Raw genomic sequence first — 12,265 nt, forward strand, 5'->3', positions numbered from 1 at the left:
CTTGTCCAGCTCGGATAGTTACCCTGCGTCGACAACACAGTCAGACCTACAACATGTCGGTTAACTATCCCCATTCCAGATCATCGGCATCCCTCCCCCTATGCCCCCCCCCCCCCCCCCCCCTCTCCTTCCCATGCGACAATGGCGTCAGTTCCGTCTCGCCGCAACCCCGGGCGGTGTAATGAACGCGCAACAACAGCCGGGAGGGATACGGCATGCCGTGCTGGAATCGGACGTACTCGTCTATAAAAGCGCTGCTCCGCCAACACCACGAGAAACATCCCCCACCCCCGAGGATCCGGACGGCGCGCGAACGGTGTCAAGGGGGTCAGAGCCAGCTGTCGTGGTTTTTGGCAGTGTCAGCGTTACAAGCAACGACGTAGCGCGTTTGATTTTCAGTTGCGTCCTCACGTACTCATTATAACCAGGAGTAACAAGCAAATAGAGTAATTTCGTACTATATTACGGAATTGTCTATGAAATTACGTTACTCGTTCATGCTTATTAAAATTAGTCACGCTTTCGGTCCCTTTAAAGTTTCAACGCGCTATCGGGACCTCGCTTAATTCTACAAATTCCATAACCGAAGGATACGAATATTGTGAAGTCGCACTGTAAGCATTTAAGTGCCCTCAAGGTTCGCTACCCCGGCTCATGGCTGCCGAATTCCGAAATCCAAAGTAACGTAAAAACAAAATCCGTTAGTTCTTGAAAGTGACGGTAACGATATGTTGTGACGTTTGCAGGACGGTAACGAATCTCAGTAAGGCGTTAATTTTTGGTGAGCTAATCAGTAACGAACGGTTCTTTGGGCGTCGTAGCCAGCAGTCGTTTAGGCGCTGGCCGTTTCGCCGAAACAGCGGAACAGCGGCGGCGATCCCGACCGCGTCGACCGCCGCCTGCCTCGCTCTCGCCGTCGGCACAGTCACTCGGCGGAGCTCAGCTGCGGCGGAAGGGAGGACGCCGCTCGTCCGCCGCCGAAGGATACCCACCCTCTCGTTCGGCGGCCCCCGCACCGACGGCACCGACGTGCGGACGACCGGGTTCTCCGCACGCCTCCTGCGGGAACACGGCATCGGGCCGCAGTGAGCGTCCGAACATGAGTTCACTCTCTCTATCCGCGCTTGCCGCTTCGAATTCCACCTAACCCGGCGCGGGAGGGGGCGCTTTGTAGCCTGCCGAAGGAGGCGCCTTAGTGACATTTTATCCATTTTCGGCCGTTTGCAAACTTTTCCGACAAGAGAGAAACGAAGGAGCGTACTGCTTTCAGACAACGTAGTGAATTTGGCGCCTCCCCTGCTCGGTCTCGTGTAGTCTCTCCTTGTGTAAGTTCTTATAATGTCTGCGTGTATAGTTTGATGCATTATTCACTGTGTGTAGATTTCGTAATTGTAGTTCATATCTGGTACATCTAATATATTTCTTTAGTTTGCAGTAGGCGCTCCCAGACAACAGGAACGAATTCTTCACTTCATGAAATAAACATTGAAATACAGAATGTTCGAGGTGGAACGACAAATTTGGCGGCAGTCAAGAACGGCTCCGGCTCTTCCCTTCTTTTCTGAACTTTTTCGAGAAGTCAATTTTGGAGGAATGCTCATGACTCTGGTCTCACCGTACGTCATTTTCCCGGACAGTTATTGAAAGAAGTAACTATGTATCGCTCACTCGTTGCCTGCCGATATAGTAAAGATACCACATCACTGTCATATGTCACGTTTTTTGTTTTTTTTTTAATTTTTATTAACAGTTATTTGCATGGATTATCAAACACTCGGGATATCATACTTGGACGACTCGTGTATAGAAAATATGTCGTTAATATCGTAAAAAAAAAAAAAAAAAACCACGTGAGTTGTTTGTAATTTTCCTCATTTCAGCTTCACTCAGTACCAAACGCACAAATGTCAACCTAGCTAAAGGACGAGCCCGGTAATTGGTTCGACTTGATGCTCGTTAATCCTTTTAATAATGAGGCCATCCACTGCGATACGATATTCATTGTAATCGCTGGTCCTTGTCTATAGACTGAGTTATACGTTGCGTACGCAGCCCAGACGTTCCTTACCGGAGTTCGACTTAGTAGACGCAGAAACCAGCAACTCCTCGCCTACCGGCTGCACCGACGTAACACACGGCCAGAACACGCCGCCCTTGTTCGCCGGGCACGGCGGATCCGCCCTTGAAAAGGGGTTTGCTCGCCCCTGTCCCCGAGCCCGCCCTAAGTGAAGTACGGATCCACCCTCGAGTGTGTTTGTTTTGCTGACCCCCGGATACGCTAAGCCGGAGAGGAAGAACCGCTGGTAACGACGTTGCTCTTCGGCGTCTCTTTACAGCTTGGACCGGCGGCGTGCTTCCCCGCTTGCACCTCGCTGCTGCTCGGTCCTGCTACTTTCGACTTTCGCTTTCTCTTTTTTTATCGCTGGGGGCAAAATTGGTTTTAAGGTTCCTTGCTTTCACGTTTCCGCGACTTACGTTGTTGGTGCTGGGTTCTTGCAGATTACACGAGCGACACCCGATGTATTCGAAGTCGAAACATAATTCATTTGATCGTATTCTATGAAGGGGAAAGAAATGTTTCCACCCTAACAAAAACCGAAACAAAGGCAGGATGCAATGTTTTTGTTTTTGTTTTATAAGTCTCTTTTGTTTCGCATGTCGCACGATAAGCATTAGTTAGTAGAACTCTCGTTTCCCTTCTCAGTCAAAGGTCACTCTCAAAATGCAGCTACCCTAGTGTAGAAAAGTAGGCAGCCCTAGGGTGACCACCTTCCTGCTAGCGAAATGCGGGACACGCGGGGCAAGGGGTGGGGGGAGGAGGAGTAGGGGGGGGAGGAAGTTTGTTAACACGCACACCACGAACCGAGGCTCTGGAAAAACAGATTTAATACCCAGTGCTGTTTATACACCTGCAAACTGTATATCACCAATTAAGTTCAAACAATTTTCACTCCCAGTGTTATATTTTTAGTGCTAAATTTGCTATTACATGTGTCGAAGTTGAAAGCATGAAAATCGACTGCAGCAGAAATCGATGCATCAGTTGCAAATAAGAAACAGCAAATCTTTTTCGGGTGATTATTTCCTGTCAACGCTTACTTTTATCAACATGGTCCTACACAAATTTTGAACATTATGTTCTTTTCGACCTTTGTGACTTGCAGGCTTTTTGCCTTGTGTGGCTATCTTCACTAAAAATAAATTCCACAACAACCCCTTCGCATTGACACAGCGATATGAAAATAATTACAGTATTTTATATTTAAACTTTTGGCGAGCAATTTTCTCTTACAATATTTTGCCACCAAGGGGAGAGGCACAACGGCGGATGCGCGTCGGTTCTCTTGCAAGAGCGACGGTCCCTTCCCGCAATGCTTGTATAAAAGATAGCGTACCATTGCGATTAACACGATTACCAGCAACCTCCGCGCTTCCCCGTGCCCCGCTGTTCGGCAGCCCCATGAGTTGCAGAGTGAATTTTATGACAGTGTGAAATGCGGGACATTTTGAAGATTCGGGAATTTCTCGCGGGACACGGGACACGAGCCCTCAATGCGGGACAGTCCCGCGAGTCGCGGGACGGGTGGTCACCCTAGGCAGCCCATCTTCGGGCACTTAACGAAGAGGAAGAAATAGTAAAACCGGACCAAATTAATATTACTAGAGACTATCTGAATGTAGAAGTTTTATCGCGGGGTACATTGTTGTCGGAAGAAAACATTCTTCTTCTTTTTCTCTCCATTTAATTTGACGTTCTCCTCAAAAATTATTGAACTGTCTAGTGTTCCCAACATCTCGCTTTCGGTAATTAAATAAATTAAAAAAAAAGCCGAGTGCATATGGCTGATCTTGTAAGTAAAAAAAGTGCGCGGATGAAAGCAAAATGCAACTGGAATTCGATTTTTTTTTTTTTTTCTTAATGGTGCCGCGGTATGCTCTTGATTCGCGGAGTCGGTCGACAGCCAATGAATGTCAAGGGCAACTGCTCGGCGCCGCTTAGCTATGCTTCCGATAAGCTCCGTGTTCCCTGTGTCGTGCTTTATTGATTACAACCGTTTCTGATGAGAGCCACTCCAGATACACAGGGCCGAGAAACGGGCGAGTACAGGTTTTTTTTTTTTTTTTTTTTAGGTTTTAGAGCGGAAATGTTGTCCTTTAGATATTTTTCAGAAACTCTAGAAGTACCCGACAAATCCCTTCAGCAGAAGGGCCAGGCGAGAAATCGCCTCCCTCACAGAGAGAACGACAGACCATCTGTGGAGACTCACTTTGTGGCATCTCCGTAAGAACAGACCAAGGGAAGAACAGGCGTTGAATAACCCCGTATGCACAATAGGAGACATCCATATACCAAACGCAGTACAGCAAGTTCTCAGTCTGGGCCCTAAGTTTCCGGTGGAACCTAAGAAGACGGCACCGGAGTTACTTTCCCTTGTGAGGGAAGTCTCGAGACGAGCTCCGGAGACCGAAATGGATCGCTGCACCTCTGAAGGTGTAGACATGCTTATGCGGTACAAACCACCATCTACTCCTCTGCCCATCAAGAGAGTAGGAAGGTACCTGAAAGAGAATTCATTATATCTTCTGCCCGCTGACAAAGAAGGAGGTTTTGTCCTCATGCATACGGACACGTTTGGAGAAAAAGCATTACCAGCAGTCGAATCCGTTTTCAGCAAGCACTCTGAGATCTCCCTGAAAAAAGTTAAAAGGGAAGCAAAACAATTTTGTCACTTGAACGATTTAAAACAACTCTGCTCCTACATCAATCGCAGTAAAAATCTGAGTCTAGAATTATTTTTCAGCGCCAGAACTCAGAAAGCGGATTGCCTCCTCCGTGTTATCGTTTCTGAAAGGGTAACATGGCAAAAGTCTGTTGCCTTATTTCTGCGAACACGGCTAAACTTACTTAACATTGATGATCCATACCTGATCCGCAGCTCCTATGAAGTTTTCAACTTTTTAGAAGAGCATTGCGACCAAGACCTAAAGGTGTTCTCCATCGACATTAAGGATCTGTACTATTCCTTGCCCCACGACCGCCTCCTAAGGTACTTAGAGGACAGCATAGACACCTTCGGTGCTATTGCCTTTCAAAATGCGTCGGGCTTATCCCAAAGCAAGTTTTTGACCTGGATTAACATCTGCCTCAAGTCGACCCTTGCTACCGGGGATTGCCAACCATACCTACAGAAGAGAGGTGTCTGCATCGGGTCCTGCATTGCCTCTGTCCTTAGCGATCTTTATCTAGCGCACAACAACAGGAAGCTTAAATAATCATTAGACACCTCCGAAGTTATAAAGGTGTTCCGGTACGTCGACGATTATTTAATTGTTCAGGCTTCCGACGATCGCAACTTCACCAGCATGGTTGCTGACGTACTCGACAGTTTTAAATTGTGCATGAGTCCTTCGGAAATCACCCATAAACTTCCAAACGAGCGCTCTTTAAGATTCCTGGATCTCCGACTTTTCATGTTACTTTACCATTTATGCTAGTCGCATCAGCCCAGGGAAAAAAATCCGCTCTTACCATTCAACTCGGCCCATTCAAAACTTGTTGAAAGAAGCATCGTGCGGTTATGCCTCAAAAACTCACTCATAAAATCCTGCTCGCATTCCATTCCAACGAGCTTTGACGGGCAAGTCTCAAGATTAAAGCGCGCAGGATACCCAAACTCGTTATTGACATCAGTGGCCGAAAAGCTCATCAACGAAATCAGGCAAGACCTATGCACTCAACAAAAGCATAGAGACAAAACAAAAACTCACTCATGAAATCCTGCTCGCGTTCCATTCCAACGAGCTTTGACGGGCAAGTCTCAAGACTAAAGCGCGCAGGGTACCCAAACTCGTTATTGACATCAGTGGCCGAAAAGCTCATCAACGAAATCAGGCAAGACCTATGCACTCAACAAAAGCAAAGAGACAAAAAACAAAAACTCACTCATGAAATCCTGCTCGCATTCCATTCCAACGAGCTTTGACGGGCAAGTCTCAAGACTAAAGCGCGCAGGATACCCAAACTCGTTATTGAGATCAGTGGCCGAAAAGCTCATCAACGAAATCAGGCAAGACCTATGCACTCAACAAAAGCAAAGAGACAAAACAAAAACTCACTCATGAAATCCTGCTCGCATTCCTTTCCAACGAGCTTTGACGGGCAAGCCTCAAGACTAAAGCGCGCAGGATACCCAAACTCGTTATTGACATCAGTGGCCAAAAAGCTCATCAACGAAATCAGGCAAGACCTATGCACTCAACAAAAGCAAAGAGACAAAACAAAAACTCACTCATAAAATCCTGCTCGCATTCCATTCCAACGAGCTTTGACGGGCAAGTCTCAAGACTAAAGCGCGCAGGATACCCAAACTCGTTATTGACATCAGTGGCCGAAAAGCTCATCAACGAAATCAGGCAAGACCTATGCACTCAACAAAAGCAAAGAGACAAAACGAAAACTCACTCATGAAATCCTGCTCGCATTTCATTCCAACGAGCTTTGACGGGCAAGTCTCAAGACTAAAGCGCGCAGGATACCCAAACTCGTTATTGACATTAGTGGCCGAAAAGCTCAACAACGAAATCAGGCAAGACCTATGCACTCAACAAAAGCAAAGAGACAAAACAAAGAAGCCCATCATTGTGCCATATATTCATAATTTTTCTCAGGGACTGAAGAAAATAGCTCACCGAGTAAAATTGGAAGTCATCTTCTCAGCTCCTAACAAACTTCACAGCTTATGCAAGAAGGCAAATACTCCACGATTTACAACTGTTGGCTGCAAACAGAAGCACAAGAACACCTTTGTCCCTTGTACAGAGCATGTGGTGTACTCCTTTCCCCTCTCTTGCGGAAAACTCTACATAGGTCAGACCGGAAGGTGTCTTAACGATCGCCTTCGTGAGCATAACAACACATTCACCAACAAAAGCTCCGGTCATCTAGGCATTTACTGTCGAGACTGTGGCTGCTCAGTGCTGCTGAGTAACTGCGGCGTGCTTGGCAAGCACCACAACCAGCTCACAAGAGAAATTATCGAGGCAGAGAACATTGCGAAACATAACGGCAGATGTGTTAGTACTCCGTCTTTAACCTTGTCACAAAAAGAATTAGACTACCTAGCCTTAAATTAATTTCAATTTAGTTCACTATTTAGCATAATATCGAAAGAAAAGAAAAAAGACCAGTTATTCTCCCTGGCCCTTGCGTATAGTACAAATAGAAGAAGAAGAGAAAGTGTAAATATACAGAGAGTTGTCAGTCAGCGCTGAGTAAAGGCCTGTTCACACATGCAGCGGAGCGCTACAAGCATAGCGCTGACCTCGCGCTAAGCACGTGCCGACGGGAGCGTTCACCAGCTTTGTATCGCACCGTCAAAACTGTTGCTCAGGCCAGACGATAAGTACCTGACGGCACGTGAGCAGTGCTACGTCAGCGCTTCGCTGCATGTGAGAACCGGCCTTAAGTGTCTCTTTCTTTTGTGTGTATGTTGGCTTGAGTGACTGTTTTCCGGATGCGCTGTTCCCCCTGTACATCACGAGCAACCAACTCGCCCCAACCTCTGTGCTAACGTTTTTCTTCTATTTCACCGACGGTTTTTTATAGTCAAGCTTTTCCAACAAAACCCAAAAATAACAATAAAAAAAAAAGAACTTTGTAAAGGAATTTTTGGGAAACGTTGAACTGAGAGCCAATGCTTCGCTGATTCGCTGAGAGATTTAGGTTTTTTGAGCTTTTGAGTATAGTTCCGAATAGCTCCGCTGAAATTATTCTGCCGTCAAAAGTTACCTCTAGGAATATTTTTCGGCAGTGTGCAGACAGGACAGCTTGTAATAACAAACGAGCCGCGTTTTCTGTTTATCATTCTAACAAAAGAAGTAAACATACCAGTAGTCACCATCCCTGCTGGTTTTCTGCGAGGTGTTCCTCTGTACATTTAGCTTAGTGGGCAAAAGTTGATGTAATCGAGCAAAATAGAATTCAAAAACTATTTCCGGTGATGTGTCTGCGTTAATTGTGCAATAGGATAGAGGCCAAATACGAGGTAATTATGGTGAACAAACATTAAAGCAACAATTAATACAACTTTTAAAAATGCATCGACAAATTACCGACATAGCAACTAAATCAAAATCTGCAGATATATTTAAAAAAAGAATAAGGGATTATATTTTCGAGCATATATAAAATATTGTGTAGAAATGCTGCTAGACATTTCATTGCGTTAGAAATATACAAATTTCTTGTAGTAATTGTGTTATGTTCTGGTGTTTCATTTGTATATATACTGTGTGTTCCTTGTAGGCGCTGCGCCGCTCTTAAACTTGGATGGTGTACGGGACCTGGGTCAGGTGTTTTAATACGCCTTTTGTCCCTGCCACCCCGAAATGAAATGACAAATAAATAAAAAAAAAAAAAAACTGTGTTCAGCAAGGTTTGTATGAAAATTGTAGCCAGCTGTCTTGTTCATGCCTGAGAAAAGTTTTGTACCTTTAATGCTTATTAACACTCTGCACGCGGAGTCACCAAAGTCCGCCAAATTTTGCAAGCCACACATCATCCGCCAAGCATAGCGGTTTTCACGTGATTGGAGAAAGTGTAACGTACGTTGCGTTATTTCGCTACATCAGGGAGTTGTAGTAGATCGTTTTTCTCCTCCGCTACGGTATCCCCGAAGGAAACGCCGCAGCTCCGCAGGCGCGCCGCCAGCCTTCTCTGCATAGTTCAAGGTCTCGGGGCGGATTACGGAGCGCTATCCGGGTGCTTAGCGGGCTGCGGGAACGGTCTACTACAATTCCCTATTATCCGGGTGCAGACCGAAGGGGGGGGGGGGGGGGGAGCCCCAAAAACGTATTCGAAATAATAATACGTAAATACAAAACATGAGTTTAACGCGCTGCCAAGGCTGACTCCTGAAATTATATTACGATGTACATTATCCGACATTATGATCTGAAACGCCCGATCTCGACGTTCGCTACGCCTACCGTTCCCCCGACAAGCATCCGCTATCGCTGAAACTATCAAAAAGTTCAAAGACCTAATTGCTTCGTCTTCCAAATCCATTTTAAACAAACGTTTTTTTGTTTTTTTTTGTTTTTTTACAAACTGGCAGGGAAATTGAAGGAACATTGAGGGTTGTTTCAGATCATATCGTTCGCGGTAGGACGCATGCTTTCCGGGTTAAAGTTCAAATCACCGCTCATATTTCAGAATTACCAAAAACTCGCGGGTACGGAGTCATCAGACACAACACATTTTTCTAAACTCGGAAAGAAGAGTTTGTATTGTAGGAATTTTCTTTTAGGGGCGTGGAGGGGCAGGGGAGGGGGAGCAAAAGAGTGTGCGACCAAGTCTCGTAATAATAGCAGCAGCAAGAAACTGTGCAAAGGTCAATGTGAAGTTGAGCGATGGCGGCGAAGCCCCCGTTCTTTCGGCACCCCACCGCTTGCCCTCTCTCCCGGCGCTTCGGTGCTCGAAATAACAAATGGAGGGTGGGGACGTGTATAAAAGGAAGCGGTGACGAAGCACGGGGGCTCTTCGGGGTGTCGGGACTGTCAGGGAACACTTTTAAAGCTCTGCTCGGGATATCAATTAGTCTTCACGGCCGCAGGAAGGAGGAGAGCTCGCGTGCCTAGGGTTAGGTGCACGGCTGGAGAATTTCAACAAGTGTCCGTGGAACCTAAAGTGCCTTGCGAAGACTGGGATGATGCTTAGAAATAAAGTGTTTGATTGGGGACCAGTACAGGCTGTTTATTAGTGCATATTAGTGTTCGATTTGAGTTAAGCTATGATTTGTTATGCTTAACCTATTTCACTGAACGCCAAGCAAATTATGCATCGCAAAAAAAAAAAAAAAAAAAAAAAAGACCAGTATTGAAGATTATGTTTCGCCACCGCCAAGGTTGCGTGGTAAGGAGGTGCATAGCGCTTGGGAGAATGAAGTGGTTGAAAAGATTTGGAAAGCCATATTTTTAATCGGTAGAGACAGTGCCAGTTTTAATCTTAGTTTCGAGGGGAATTACGGATATCTTTAAACAAATTAGTTAAGAAAAAAACATTATGACAGGGTACACGTTTTTTTACCACGTTTCAAAAAAAAAAATCATCACCGGTTTTAAAACTTTTTTCTTGCTAAATTTAGCGGGGAAATTGACGTCACGTGACTTCAACATCATTTCAGTTTTTCCGCAAAATTTAGCGCGAAAAATGACGTCACATGTCTTCGTTCACGTCACCTATGAACAAATTGAGTTTCTTCTCTGGATTTAGCGGGAAAATCTAACAAGAGTAAGAAAGGAGGATGAAAGAAGGAGGAAAGGAGGAGGAGGGGCATATCCTCCCCTTTGTACCCTCCCCTCCCGTCCTCCTCCTCAAGAGCTGCTCTTACATTTCGCATTACTGAAATTTGTAAACGTCTTTCATTTTTTATTTACCGTTCGTTTGTCATTGGGTGCATTCTATGTGCATTTTTATTGTATGTAAATCCACGAACATTCAAGCATGATTTATACAAGACTGAACGGCAGAAAAGAAAAAAAAAACTAGCTCTTCTGTTAAATCACAGCGCTGAGCTTGATTTCTACCTTTAACTCTGTTCGGCAGCTACGTAATGTTCTGTTACAAACAAGGCAGAACTCAAATGCGAAAGAAAAAGTAAATAAAGCTTTTAAAATATATAAAAAGGTCGGACTGTTTTGGTTCCAATAGAGCAGGAAGTACATTACTAAAATGTGGTTTACTAAACCATGCATTACGTTCAGACTTGGACGTTCTTCAACTACTCTACTCGAACTACTGTAGTTTAACTACTTTTCCGAGTAACTTGGTAACTTTCAATTACAACTTTTTGGGGTGTATTTAGTAGTTTAATTTAAGTACGTGTTTCAGGTAACTTCCACTCAAATTACTAACTAATTTCGAAATCTAGTGCTAATTTTGCTCATCCCAAAACTTTGAGCTCAAGCGCAGATTACGGCTCTGCGCTTGAGCGATTAGAAAACGTCTATTTGAGATAATGAGGGACGAGAGAGGTATGTCCGTTGTAAAATCGTCTCGGAATGGCGGGTCGGTTGGTGGCGTCTCAATGGCGCACGTCCCTCGTTGGACAGCATCGGACTGCTTCGGAATAACAAGCAGGGACGTCTGGCTCGGTAGACCGGTCTTGAGTGTCCCTTTTCTTCCGGTGTGAACGAACCCCGCGCGGACCAGCGCGGAGCGAAGTCGTCTCGTCCTTTTTATTCGTCATCGATCCGAGTCGTCTGACGCCCCGGGGAAGACCTGGCAGGTGTTGCACATTCACGCGTACGACCAACACCGCCTAGAAGACAAGGCCTGCGCATGACGTCATCGTTAGTGGATCTCCGACCTGGCCCACTGTGGCAAGCAAGTCGAAGCTCGGCGAGAGACGCCGCAACGCGCCAGGCGCGTTCTTCATTGCCGCTTTGCCGCGTGCTAGCGTCGCCTTCGTTATGAGACAGCGGAGAGTTTCAGACTCACCTATGCGCAGTGCGCATAGGTGAGTCTAAAACTCGCATACACGCAGTGCGCATATTTAAGTCGGTTAATGATAAATTTCTAGTAAAAGCGCACCCTTTGAATCCGGCTTTGCGGTTACGCTTGGGGGGAAAGGCGCAGGCCCTGTCTTCCAAGTGGTGTTGGTACCGCACCACTTTTTGTTTGGTTGTTTGTGTCACTATTGGCATTGCAGAGTTTATTGCGGTCACTTGCAAGTCTAAAATCAACTAAGCACCAATGAGCTCTGTTTATGCTGACATTTGAATAACTTGAGTCGCATCTGTCAGAAACGACAGAAGCGACGGAAGTTGTAATGCTAGTGAATAATGCTAGCCACTGTTCACTTTATCTTAATATATAAACAAAAAAGTAACGTGTTTCTCCTAATATTCAGTGAAGGGATTTAATTAGGCCATTTAGTCATTATTTGGATGTCTAATCCGTTCTATTAATTTTTGAAATGCCAACGTCCTTTAGTTTATAACGAGCTTCTTTGGCAGGGCAGCTTCCCAACACTGCAAGATGATCGATCACTTCCTTGTAAGCCAGGCGACTCACACCGCCTTGTTGCCTTCGCGGTCGCAGATCTTATTACATTCCTTTTTTGTAGCTAAGCTCACTGTGATGTGTAGGCTGCAAGCCGTCTGACACAGAGCAGATATTCTTGCATTCTTCGACTGATGTCACTCGCTGCGAGCTGTGCGTACAATGTGTGCTCAGATCGAGGGGCTTATTGCTGACAGTTCA

At 45.5% G+C, this 12,265-nt stretch overlaps 1 pseudogene; it reads left to right on the forward strand.

Moving 5' to 3' along the window:
* Positions 1 to 215: 215 nt before the first annotated feature.
* The window catches only part of LOC121836445, a 91,121-nt pseudogene continuing 79,071 nt past the window's right edge, over positions 216 to 12,265 (forward strand).

This window comes from Ixodes scapularis, unplaced genomic scaffold, assembly GCF_016920785.2.
Source record: "Ixodes scapularis isolate PalLabHiFi unplaced genomic scaffold, ASM1692078v2 PGA_scaffold0__279_contigs__length_252992795, whole genome shotgun sequence".
Taxonomy (NCBI): domain Eukaryota; kingdom Metazoa; phylum Arthropoda; class Arachnida; order Ixodida; family Ixodidae; genus Ixodes; species Ixodes scapularis.